Below are 12,696 nucleotides of genomic sequence, written 5' to 3'. Positions count from 1 at the left end.
TGAATGTCTGTCGGCTGAATAAAAGGTGACCTCAATACACTGAACTGGAAGGCGCAGAATCCTGGCTAATTCTGAAACAATCTCAATATTTCCCAATGTAAAATCTGAAGAGGTAGAACTCTTAACGCAGGACAGAGTTGAAAAAATTGTGTTTCTCATAACCAACACTGTCATCAACAAAAAACTAAACAAACTTCAGGACAAGGTGATATCCTTTCCCCCAGGGAGGATCGATGACCCCTATGCTGAGCTCCTGCCATCCCACGCCACGATGCCCATCTATCCTTAGTGACACCAAGACTAGCTGCAGCTCTCCAGCAGGCCACGTTCTCCCTCCCAGACTGGACCTTTGTACCTGCTATTTTATCTGTATGGAAGACACACGGGAGAAAAAGCCTTTTCATCCTCAAGTCTCAGTTCACTCAGAGAGTGAACTTTCCTTTTAAACCTCCCCTGAGCTCCTCAGACAGACTAAGGACCACCTTTCCAGCAGTACTCACTTCCAACCCCTCCCCCAGGATCCCACATCTCCACTTGATCATTATCACATTCCAAAAATGACTTCTTCAAAGGCCCAGCCCAGATAAAAAGGAGCTCAAAGATAAGATTGGTTCTTTTTCACTTTTGCATATCCAGCCTACAGGCCCTCAACAGATGCTGTGTGAAGGGATCAACAATGAGTAAAGGTGCTTTACAAACTACCAACCTTGTTTATATTCATTGGAAGGACTGATGTTGAAGCTGAAACTCCAATCCTTTGGCCACCTGATGCAAAGAACTGACTCACTGGAAGAGACCCTGATGCTGGGAAAGATTGAAGGCGGGAGGAGAAGGGGATGACAGGGGATAAGATGGTTGGATGGCATCACCGACTCAATGGACATGAGTTTGAGTAGACTCTGGGAGTTGGTGATGAACAGGGAGGCCTGGTGTCACAAAGAGTCGGACACAAATGAGTGACGTGACTGAAGTGAACTAAACCTTGTTTACCTACAAATAGCTAATCTTCCATGTTTACTAGGTGGGGCAGTGGCAAAGAATCCGCCTGCCAAAATGGGAGACCTGGGTTTGACCCCTGGGTTGGGAAGATGTTCTGGAGAAGGAAATGGCAGCCCACTTCATTATTCTTGCCTGGGAAATGCCATGGACAGAGGAGCCTGGCAGACTACAGTCTGTAGGGTCGCAAACAGACAGGACTGAGCGACTGAGTGACTCAGTGTGTGTGCGCACATGCGTGCACGTACACACACAGACACACACACACACAGACACACACACACACACAGACACACACACACAGACACACACACACCCCTAAGCTCTACAACAGGTTCAGGGTGAGCTGCTCAGCCACTGCTTTCCTTGGAAGAGGCTGACAAGCTAGATTGCATCCCCAGCAGTTTTTACCAGACCCCAGTACCACTCCCATAGAAATCCCAGGTGGTGCTAATGGTAAAGAACCCGCCTGACAATGCAGGAGATGTCAGAGATGCAGGTTCCATCCCTGGGTCATAAGATCCCCTAAAGGAGGGCATGGCTACCCACTTCAGTATTCTTGCCTGGAGAATCCCATGGACAGAGAAGCCTGGTGGGCTACAGTCCATAGTGTCGCAAAGAATTGGATATGACTGAAGTGACTTAGCACGTGCCCACAGAAACAATACTACCCATGAACAGGGTTCCAGGCTGGCCTTTGAAGCCCTATTCTATTTGAAAAGATCTCAAATAATTAAAATTGCTAGTAATTTGAGGACTCTCAGAGCTAGAAAACATAATACGGGCACACTTCATCTTCTTGCCCTTCACTTCACTGAGCTACAGAGATCGTGCATTTTTCACAAATTGAAGGAATGGGGCAATCCTGTGTTGAGTAAGCCTATGGGCACCATTTTTCCAACAGCATTTTGCATAGCATTGTTTCTATGTCATTTTTATGTAGTTTCCACAATATTTCAAACATTTTCACCACAGTGATCTGTGATTGGTGACCTCTGATGTTACGACTATAATTACTTGGTGGCACCATGAACGCTGCTCTTAGGAGAACTTAATCGCTAGATGTGTGTGTTCTGACTGCTCCACCCACTGGCCTTCTCCCTGTTTTTCTCTCTCTCCTTGAGTGCGTGCTAAGTTGCTCAGTTGTGTCCGACTTTGTGCAACCCTATGGACTGTAGCCCTCCAGGCTCCTCTGTCAATGGGGATTCTCCAGGCAAGAATACTGGGGTGGGCTGCCATGCCCTCCTCCTCTCTCCCCTTGGCCCTCCCTATTTCCTGAGACACAACAATAATAAAATTAAGCCAGTTAATAAGTATACAGTGGCCCTGACGTCTTTATAAGAAAGGAAGAACTGCACGTCTCTCACTTTAAGTCCAAAGCTAGAAATGATTAAGCTCAGTAAAGAAGGCATGTTGAAAGTAGAGGCAGGTCAAAAACTAGGCCTCTTGGGCCAAAGAGTAAGCCAAGTTGTGAACGCAAAGGAAAAGTTCTTGAACGAAACTAAAAGTGCTACTCCAGTGAACAGAGAAATAAGACAGTGAAACAGCCTTATTGCTGATATGAAGTTTTAAGTCTGCTTAGAAGATCAAGCCAGCCACAACATTCCCTTAAGTCAAAGCCTATTCCAGGTCAAGGCCCTCACTCTCTTCAATTCAGTAAAGGCTGACAGAGGTGAAAAATCTGCAGAAGAAAAGTTTGAAGCTAGCAGAGGTTGGTTCATGAGGCTTAAGGGAAGAAGGTGTCTCTGTAACACGAAAGTACAAGGTGAGGCAGTAAGCGCTGAGGTAGAAGCTGCAGCAAGAAATCCAGAAGATCTAGCTCAGATAATTCATGAAAGTGAATACACTAAACAGATTTTCAGTGTGGATGAAGCAGCCTTCTGTTAGAAAAAGATACCACCTAGGAATTTCATAGCTAGAGAGGAGAAGTCAATGCCTGGCTTCAAAGCTTTGAAGGACAAGCTGACTATTTTGTTAGGGGCTAATGCAGCTGGTGACTTTATACTGAAGCCAGTGCTCTTTACTGTTGTGAAAATCCTAGGACCCTTCAGAATTAACACTAAATCCACTCTGCCTGTGCTCTATAAAGGGAACAACAAAGCTTGGATGATAGCATATCTGTTTACAACATGGTCTGCTAAATATTTTCAGCCTATTCTTGAGCCCGGCTCGGGGGGGAGGTGGGGAGAGATTACTTTAAAAATATTACTATTCACTGATAGTGCACATGGTCACCTAAGACCTCTGATGAAGATGTGTAATGAGATTAATGCTGTTTTCAAGACTGCTAACACAACATCCATTCTGCAGCCCATGGATCAAGGACTAATTTTGGTTTTCAAGTCCTATGATTTAAGAAATACATTTCATATGGCTATGGCACCCACAGGTAGTGATTTCTCTGATGAAACTGGGAAAAATAAACTGAAAACCTTTCTGGAAAGGAATCACAATTCTGGATGCCATTATGAACATTCATGATTCATGGGAAGAGGTCAAAACATCCATTCAAAACAGGAGTCTGGAAGCAGTTGGTTCCAATCCTCATACATGACTTTGAGGGATTCAAAATTCCAGTGGAGGAAATAACTGCAGATGTGGTAGAAACAGCAAGAGAACTAAAATTAGAAGTGGAGCCCAAAGAAAGTGAAGTCGCTCAGTCCTGTCTGACTCTTTGCGTCCCCATGGACTGTAGTCTACCAGCCTCCTCCATGGGATTTTCCAGGCAATAGTCCTGGAGTGGATTGCCATTTCCTTCTCCAGGGGATCTTCCCAACCCAGGGCTCGAACCCGGGTCTCCCGCACTGTAGACAGACACTTTACTGTCTGAGCCACCAGGGAAGCAACCATAGCTGTAACTGAATTGTTGCAATCTCATGACCAAACTTGAATGGGTGAGGGGTTGCTTCTTAAGGACGAGCAAAGAAAGTGGCTTCTTGAAATTAAATCTCAATCTACTCCTGGTGAAGACCGTTGAAATGACAACAAAGAATTTAGATTAGTATATCAACTTAGTTGACAAAGCAGTGGCAGGGTTTGAGAGGAATGACCCCAATTTTGAAAGAAGCTCTGCTGTGGGTAAAATGCTAACAAACAGCACTGCATGTTACAGAAAATTCATTTGTGAAAGGAACAGTCAATGAATGAAGCAAACTCCACTGCTGTCTTATTTTAAGAAATTGCTACAGCTACCTTAACCTCAATAATCACCACACTGATCAGTCAGCAGCCATCAACAATAAAGTAAGACCCTCTACTAGCAAAAAGATATGACTTGTTGAGGGTGCATATGATACTTAACTTTTTAGCAATAAAATATTTTAAAATTATGCACATTTGTTACTTTAGACATATGCTATTGCATACTTAATAGACTATGGTATAGTGTAAACACAACCTTAAATGCACTGGAAAACCAAAAAATTCATATGACTTTGCTTTACTGAAGTGGTCTGGAACTAAACCCACAATATTCCTGAGGCACACCCATATTAATAGAAGTTCCCTGCCTGTGTTGTGGGCGAGACTGAAATCTTAGCCTTCCCTTTTAATGTAAATACCATGGAGAAAGATAACCTGAAGTCCAAATCACCAAGGACTTTATGGGATTCACATTATAATCAGAAAGTGCTCTCTTTGTGGACTGGTCATGGCCCTTATGTATCAGGTGGGCTTTCTCCTTCCCTTTTCTACCTCCTCCACTTGTATGATCAGGAAGAACTGGTTGAATATTAGCCCAAGTAAGACATATAAATGCAGCATCTAGAAGAAAAACTCATACACTGCCTGCACATTTATGCTCGCACCATAGCTGGACCCTCAACAGGGCTGAACTCTCCCTCTATTTTCCCTGGAATCCCCAGCTCACCGAGGACTTGTACTGCCTGCCCCAAAGCTTCTCTGCTGTGCTCAGACCCCCACCTCAAAGCTAGGTACTTTCGCTTGTGAATAACCCCCACCTCACTTCACAGAGAAAACGAATGGCAACTGGACAGGAGTTCCCTCCCTGAGCATCTGCCCTTTCTAATTCCAAATTTTACCCATTTATTTTTAATGTTTATCTGTTTATTGGGCTGCACTGAGTCTTAGTTGTGGCATGCAGAATCTTCAGCTGTGGCATGTGGGATCCAATTCCCTGACCAGGGATCGAACCTGGGCCCCCTGCACTGGGCAAAGTCTGTGGCTAACTCCAAATTTTAAATGAAGGGCCTCACATTCCGGCAGACCACTTCATAGACTCATCATTGTTATCTCAATTAATCCCCATGCCAGGTCTCTAAGGAAGATATCATCACACCCAGATGACTGATAGATGAGCAAACTGAGGGTTAAAGGAATTAAGGAATTCAGGGATGTGTCCACAGTCCCATGATCACTAAATGACAAAACAGAATCTGGGTCTCCTAACGCTGAGTTCACATTGTACTGTACCACATGTTTTCAGGACAGCCTCAACCTACCTTCACACGTCCTGTGGTTTAATCTAATTGACCAACTGAGTTTATACAGCACTTTACAAATAAATTGCCTTTGCTCTTTAAATAGAAAATGCCTTTTCTGATTGTAAGATACATGCTCATTATAGAAAATTCTGGAAAACATAGAAAAAAGATGAAAGTGTGAGATTAAAAGTCATCCATAAAGGACTTTCCTTGTGGTACCGCGGGTAAGAATCTGCCTGCTAATGCAGGGGACACGGCTCGATCCCTGAGCCGGGAAGGTCCCCGTGCTGTGGAGCAACTACTGAGCCTGAGCTCTGGAGCCTGCAGGCGGAAGCCACTGAAGCCCAGGCACTAGCGCCCGTGCTCTGCAACAAGAGAAGGAGCCCTGTTCTCCGCCACTGCTGAAAGCCCACACACAGCAGTGAAGCCCAGCAAAACCAGAAATAATAAATAAATCGCTTTAAACACTCATCCTTAATAAGAATAAATGATCTACAATCATACACAATGTGGATGAATCACACAATGCTGAGTGTGAGAAACCAGACACTAAAGAGTACACGTTGTCCGATTCCATTTATAAAAGGAACAAAAAATACTCAGAACTACAGAATGCCATTAGGAGTCAGGAGCACACGGGGGTTTGTGGGAATGAGGGTAACATCCTATTTCTTCATCTGGGCACTTGCTGCATGAGTATGTTCATGTGTGAACATTCAATGAAGCTTAATTTATGACGTGTATACATATGTATACACAACTGTACATGTACAAACATTCATACACACATATAATATGCTTGAAGTCAGACAAAATGTTTATATTTTGGTGTTTTCTTCCTGGTGCTTCTTTTTCCATTGTTAAATTATGATCACACTGTATGTAAAACTTTATCTTCTGTCATTTCAGTAACAAAAAGCATATGCACTTACCCCAGTTACTATAAATGCTTCATAAACACTTTTAATGGCTGTGCGACAGTCTCTCTGGTGCCTGCATCAGTGCCCTGCGACCAACCACTGAGATGTTTCCAATGTTTATTATTACAGATACTGCTGTAGTGAATACCTTTACCCTTTCTGTCACTTAGGCACTCTCCTGCTCTCCTTCATATATTTAGAATATTTATCTTACAGCATATTCTGCCACATGTAATCACTTATCATACCCTCATTGTTCATAATAAGCTTCCCCAAACTACAGACCCACATTACCCTTCCTTGCAACCTCCACAGAACCTTCCTTCTGAACACAGCAAGTGCTTATTATTTGTTGAAGTGCTTCCAGAAGCCAAAGAAAACCTTCATTCCTACAAACCTAGATTTCAGTTATCATCTCAGTCATCCATATAAAATGAATGATTCAGTCAGCTTTATTCCAACTCTTCGTTTAGTCTGCACAGCTAAATACTTAAGAGGCAGTGTATCACGGTTCCTCTTGAGGGGATAAATGTTAGCTAGAACTCATCCAACAACTAATAGTGTTGTTGTTAGTAGTTAGTGTGTTGATCGAAGTCCTAAGGATCTAATGAGAATCAAACAAGTTCCTCCCATCAAAGTTTACAGTTGGTGGAGCATTACATAAATACAGATCTTGCATTCTGGAAACTGTAGTCTAGTAGGAAAGGTAACATGAAACAAACCCCAACTCCCCCTGAGCTTTCAAATCACAACTGTACAGATGGGAACAAATACCGGCCCCAGAGCCATGCTCTGAAGACTCGGCCTGGGTGGGTGCCTTCGTGCCTGTTGTCTGTGAACAAAGATGCTTGCTGTCTTTAAAATACACTTTAAATAATTTTACAAATACTATTAATCCCATCATATCTGATAATGTAAAAAGTACAACACGTTTAAAGTGCTAATAAAAAATAGACGCAAATACGACAAACACAAAAGGAGAGCTAATAAAAATAGCTGAGTAGGGTAAAACATATTTTTCCCCCTTTTGCATATGGAATGAAGATTGGGAAGAAGCCTGAAGAGCAAAGGATGAACGGGGTGAGGGCGAAAAAAGTTAATTTATACCTATTATAACCTAGCAGTCATAATTAACCAAAGAATTTCAGAAGCTTCTCCATCTTGAACACAACAGGATGATCAGAACCAAAGGTGGAAACTTGGCCCAATGTTAGTTCAGGAGGCCAGGGAATTGCTCTAGAACAGAAAGGCTGAGCACACAGGGCTGAACCCACTGAGGCTCTTGCAAATCAGGAGGTGATAAGTGACCCTGGACTCCAAGAGCTACTAAAGGGCTCCCCAGGGCTCCAAAGAGACCATGGAGGAGCCACCTGCCTCAAGAGATTTTTAATATGGACAAAGCTGCTCTACTTCAGAAAGAGATGCCACACAGAACATCCAGCAGCAAGGGCAGAGCAGGCTATAAAGCTTCAAAGAGCCAACTTACACTCCTTGAACCGGATCAGGAGACTGCAAGCTTAGAGTCTTCTTAGTCACTTTGAACCTGTGAACAAATGAGCTTAAGAAGAGCCCCTCAGAACCTCAGCTGTTTGAAGTAGAGAGCCTCTGAAATGACAATGCAAAGGAAGGAGAGAAATATACATGCATGTGGTAGAGAAGGAAGGCAAGGCGGACTCCTGAGGGAGTGAGCACCTCCTTCAGGAACAGAGGCTGGCCAGGTTGAAGGGTATTTTGGTGGGAAGGGAAAGGTTGAACCATTCTTTTCATGTGATCAAACAGCACATTTAGATGTTTCAGCATCAATGCATGAAACAGCGTGTTAATTCAGTTCTGCTACAGCCTGGCTCGTCCAGATGACAGGGGAAAGCTGGAGGGCAGCCAAGCCGGGAGGCAGGGCAGCCACAGGGTGGGAGACCAGCGGCGGATTTCACAGCTCCTGTGGGCTGCAAAACAGTCCGAACTCAAGCCTGCAGGCAGTGACGGAGTGGAGTTTTTAGCAAGTCAGTGAGATCCATGTATCCAAAAGCTCTGGTGATATGCAGAAAACGGGTCTCAGGCAGGGAGACCAGTGGCGTGGCAGCAGTCCAAATGAGATGCTAAATTAGGGTAGTGAATGATGGAGAAATGGAAACGATTTCCTGAGCTATTCAGAAGGGCGCTCAGGACTAGATGAATTAGGCAAGGTGAGGCGGTACAGGAAAGGCAAGATTAGGAACAAGGTGGATGATGGTACCACAAACCCAGGTCAAGCATCAAGGAAGAAGTCAAGCGGCAGGCTGATCCCGAGGGACTGCTGTGTGTTTTATGGAGAGGGGTCTGCAAGTCACAGTACAGAAACAAACAGCATTTTGAAAAAAATATTCCAGGTGGCTCAGAGGCCCCCTGCTGTCCACACAGAACTGGAGTTTAAGAAATCATAGGTGTGGGGGGGACAGAGAGGGAAGGTAGGAAGGAGGTCTCAAGCAGCCCTTCTCAACCAGGAGGCTACGAACAAAATACAAGGGACAGGTCTTCACCACGTGGCCCAGGTTCTGCCCACTACACGTCGGAAATACCTGTAACCTGGACTCTGTGACAACCAAAAGATCCCCATGTATCTCCAAATGGTACCCGTGTTTGGGAGCTTCTGGTCAAAAAGGAGAGGAAAAAGCAAAGAATGTTTAGTCTGAAAGATCAAAGATGAAAGGAAAAGCAGATCTCACCCTCCCCTCCAGCCAACAGGTCAACCCCATTTCCAAACACACCACTGTGTGACCCTTCTCTCCATTTACACCACTAGCACCTTACTACTCCATCCCTTGCGTGAATTACTGCAGTAATTTCCCCACTGCTCTTCCTGCTTCCATTCTTTTTCTCTCCTTTTTATTAAGTCACCATGTTGTATATGACTTCCCTCAGGACTTATAACTGGTTTTGTACCATGTGACTCCTTTCACCCATTTCATGCCCCCCCATTCCTACCCCTTATTTGTGCAATTGTAAAAGACTGCACATATAAGTGAGATTGAGACCATATAGTATTTGTCTCACTCTAACTTATTTCACTTAGTGTAATGTCCTCAAGGTCCATCCACGTTGTGGCAAATGATGGAATCTCCTTCTTTTTCCTGGCAGAACAATATTTCACTGTATATGGACACCACGTTTCCTTTATCCATTCATCCATTGATGAGCACTTAGGCTGTTTCCACATTTTGGCTTCCCGCTTCTATTCTTTTGTAAAGAATATTTATCTACTCATTTATTTGGCTGTGTGCGATCTTTTGTTGCAGTTCACGGACTCTCTAGTTGTGTCCTGCTTTTGTTCTTAATTTCCCTTGACAAGCCCTTTTTACAAGAGAGCAAAGTGAACCTTTTCAACATTACTATTTTATTTAACAAGTACTTTTGTAATGTTTGGGGCTTCCCTGGTGACTCAGATGGTAAAGAATCTGCCTGCAATGCAAGAGACCTGGGGGTTCAATCCCTGGGTTGGGACGATGCCCTGGAGAAGGGAATGGCTACCTACTCCGGTATTCTTGTCCAGAGAAATCCATGGACAGAGGATAAAATCTATGGGGTCACAAAGAGTTGGACACGACTAAGCGACTAACCCTTTACAGTGTTTACAATCTGCCATGCTCTGTTCTTTACAAGTATGAACTCACTGAATACTCAGAACACTGGGAGATAGGTGTCATTCCTAATCCAACTCTACCAGTGAGGCACAGAATTTATCAGACTACTCCAAGGGCACAGAGCCAGTACGTGCAGGGCTGGGATTTCAACCCAGCCAGCCAGCCCCAGAGTTCATGTTCTTGCTGACTACTCCATGTTACTCTCCAATTCATTCATTCCTCTGTTCAAGACTGTCAACTGTCTTCTTACCCAAGAGTAAAAACCAAAATCTGTGTTACAGCCAATAAAGCCCTAGTACAGGGGTCCCCACTACCTCTTTTCCTTCATCTCCTACAACTGGTCTGGCTACTCTGATGGGCACACCCCATATGTGCCTGCTCCAGGGTCTCTGCACTCACTGTTCCCTCAACCTGGAGAGTATCTTCCTCCAGACAGCTACAGGGTTGGCACCTTCACTTCATTACTGTCTCTACTCAAATGTGCTCTCCTCAGTGAGGACTTCCTGCCCATCCAATACGAGATTACATCTCTGTTCCCACCCTAGTATTCTCAATTCCTCCACCCTCCTATATTTTTTCCTCCAAAACATTTATCATTGTAAAATGAGTGTACAATTACTCATTCATTTATTATCTAACTCCCCCTAGCAGAGTACACTTTTCATGAGAACTGGAGTCCGTGTGTTTTGTGCTCTAGTACAGCTCCACACATGGAAGGGCATGCAGTTTATTTTTGAATGAATGAATAAATGAATGAACAAAGAAAGAGCGTTGACAAGGAAGCCAAGGAGAAATTTCAAAGCAAAGAGAGAGAGGTCAATAGTGTAAACACGCTACAGAGAACTTTGGTCGTATTGGGGTTTTCATATTGAAAAGCTCCCATTGATTCTGGCAACTAGGATATTGGTGCCTGTGGCAAAAAATGCTTCTAAGAAATGGCACCTTTGGAGAGTGACTTGGCAGGTGATGTAGCAGAAGTAGTAAACACAGACAACTCCTGTAAGAAGTAGGCTGTGAAAGGAGACAGAAGGAGCAGGAAAGTCAAGAGAGACTTGGGCATGTTCTTTCCAGGCTGAGGATAAGGAGTCAAGGAAAAGTGAGATAGAAATTTAATGAAGGACTTCCCTGGTGGTCCAGTGGCTGAGACTCTGTGCTCCCAATACAGGGGCCGGAGTTCAATCCCAGGTCAGGGAACTAGATCCCACATGCCACAACTAAGACCTGGCACAGCCAAATAAATAAATGTTTTTTTAAAAAAAAGAAAGAAAAGAAAAAGAAATTCAATGAGTGGAAGGGTTACCAATAGAGAAGGCTGTGGGGATGGCTGCCTCCAGACTGTGGGGGTGGGGAGGGCCGCCCATGTCAACTAGCAAACTTTCTACTCCCACCCTGGATGATTGACACTGCCAGTGTTCTCTCTAACTCAGGTGCTCCCTGACCATCGATCTGGACAGGCTGCAGAGGACTTAGAACTAGGCCTCTCCAAAGAGCCCTGAGGCCTGTCCAGACCTCCAGTTCAGACAGAGTTCAGTAGAGCTGGGTGAGGGGGAAGGCGCCAACTCCTCACTGAGACACTTCACATACTTTCATTTCCACATACACACAGACATCTCTTTTATTCCAAACCAGCCCTGAGTGACAAATCAGTAGCCCCATTTAAAGACTGGGAGACATGAGGCTGGGCCAGTATCATACTTTTCTAAGGCTACCCAGGTCCAGCCTGGCTTTTAACTGAAGTGGTACTCTTTCCGACATGCATTGTATGTTATTACTCAGTAGAATATAACACGAGGAGCTGCCCTATGGCATCTTACTTAGTTCCCCGACCACAGATCAAACTCTTTTATATTGGAAGGTGCATTAACCACGTCCATCAGGGAAGTTCCCCTAACTTTTTCAATGTATAAACTTATATTTAGAAGAATAATGTAATCTTAAGTTATTTTTGATTTTCCAATATGAAAATTACTATTATTAAAAGATGAACATGATTTAGCACTCACAAGCCAATGACAGTAAATGAGAGTGACAAAATATATTGCCCACATGAATAAAACCTCATGGAAAACTATCAAAACTCTCTTGTTAAAACCTGTATTTTTATCTGATTTCTTATCAAAACAAAGAATAAAACATATACTTCTGAATGAGAAAATGCCTTTCTTCATGCATAAAACTTGGACAGCACTGGAGTTAAATGTAGTGAGATCTGTGATATATCTGAATGTGACCAAAAAAAAAAAATTTGCCAAAAATAAGTCTTCTAAATCCATAGCAAGGCTGTGAAATAAATAGGTAATAAATGCTATTGGTGCTAAAACGCTTTCGCCAACTTCAAGGTCATGCAGTTCAGTTCAGTTCAGTCGCTCAGTCGTGTCTGACTCTTCGCGACCCCATGAAACGCAGCACGCCAGGCCTCCCGGTCCATCACCAACTCCTGGAGTTTACCCAAACCCACGTCCATTGAGTCGGTGATGCCATCCAACCATCTCATCCTCTGTCATCCCCTTCTCCTCCTGCCCCCAATCTTTCCCAGCATCAGGGTCTTTTCCAATGAGTCAGCTCTTCACATCAGGTGGCCAAAGTATTGGAGTTTCAGCTTCAACATCAGTCCTTCCAATGAACACCCAGGACTGATCTTCTTTAGGATGGGCTGGTTGGATCTCCTTGCAGTCCAAGGGACTCTCAAGCGTCTTCTCCAACACCACAGTTCAAAAGCAT

General features: G+C 43.9%; 1 protein-coding gene across 4 annotated transcripts in view; it reads right to left on the bottom strand.

The window, feature by feature from the left end:
• RASSF8 (Ras association (RalGDS/AF-6) domain family (N-terminal) member 8) overlaps positions 1-12,696 on the bottom strand; it is a 139,361-nt gene that overhangs the window by 119,108 nt on the left and 7,557 nt on the right. The window lies entirely within an intron of this gene.

The sequence above is a fragment of the Bison bison genome, unplaced genomic scaffold (assembly GCF_000754665.1).
Source record: "Bison bison bison isolate TAMUID 2011002044 unplaced genomic scaffold, Bison_UMD1.0 scf7180017864370, whole genome shotgun sequence".
Lineage (NCBI taxonomy): Eukaryota > Metazoa > Chordata > Mammalia > Artiodactyla > Bovidae > Bison > Bison bison.
The sequence above is the reverse complement of the archived record's forward strand: the minus strand, read 5'-3'. Positions and strand labels throughout refer to the sequence as shown.